Raw genomic sequence first — 694 nt, 5'->3', positions numbered from 1 at the left:
GGAAACTTTCATTCAGAAGTGAACTAATCCTTTAAAATCTGGGTAGACAGAAATTAAGGCAAATGCATCTTTACACTCAGATAAACTAAACAGACACAATCAATTCTAGTGTATTGCACTCTGTCCTTTAAAACTTAAATGTATTTCTTTAATTTTTCAAGTGATTTTTTTTCTCTTTAAACTTAGAGAGAAGCTCCTCTAACTGAAGAACCACCCATATATATATATCAAGAGAGAGAGAGAGAGAGATTATTAGGCTGATACTAAAATGTTCCCTCTCAAATCAAATAATTCATCACTCTTAAACAAACAAGCACACACACTTTTCCACAAATTTTTCCTCATACACTCCTTGCCGTTCACACGCCTCCCAGTCTCGCCCTCTTGCTCAGACCTGTCGACCGAAACTGCCTCACTCATCAGTGTGTGTGTGAGAGTGTGTGTGTGTGTGTTTGTACCCCACACTGCTGGCAATCGCTCTCATTCCCACTCTCATATGATTCTTCCAAATGGACACACCTCACATTATTGTTATTATACTATTAAATGTTCACACACACAAGCTAAAACAACATATGCATTAAATACTTTAATTTCAAAAGGCACCAATATCACAAAAATATCTGACGTACAAATTACATTCTATGTAAGTACATTGTACAGTATAATTACAATATCAACACATTGCACTTTT

This window comes from Chanodichthys erythropterus, chromosome 22 (genome assembly GCF_024489055.1).
Source record: "Chanodichthys erythropterus isolate Z2021 chromosome 22, ASM2448905v1, whole genome shotgun sequence".
Taxonomy (NCBI): Eukaryota; Metazoa; Chordata; class Actinopteri; order Cypriniformes; family Xenocyprididae; genus Chanodichthys; species Chanodichthys erythropterus.
This window is presented reverse-complemented; position numbering follows the sequence as displayed.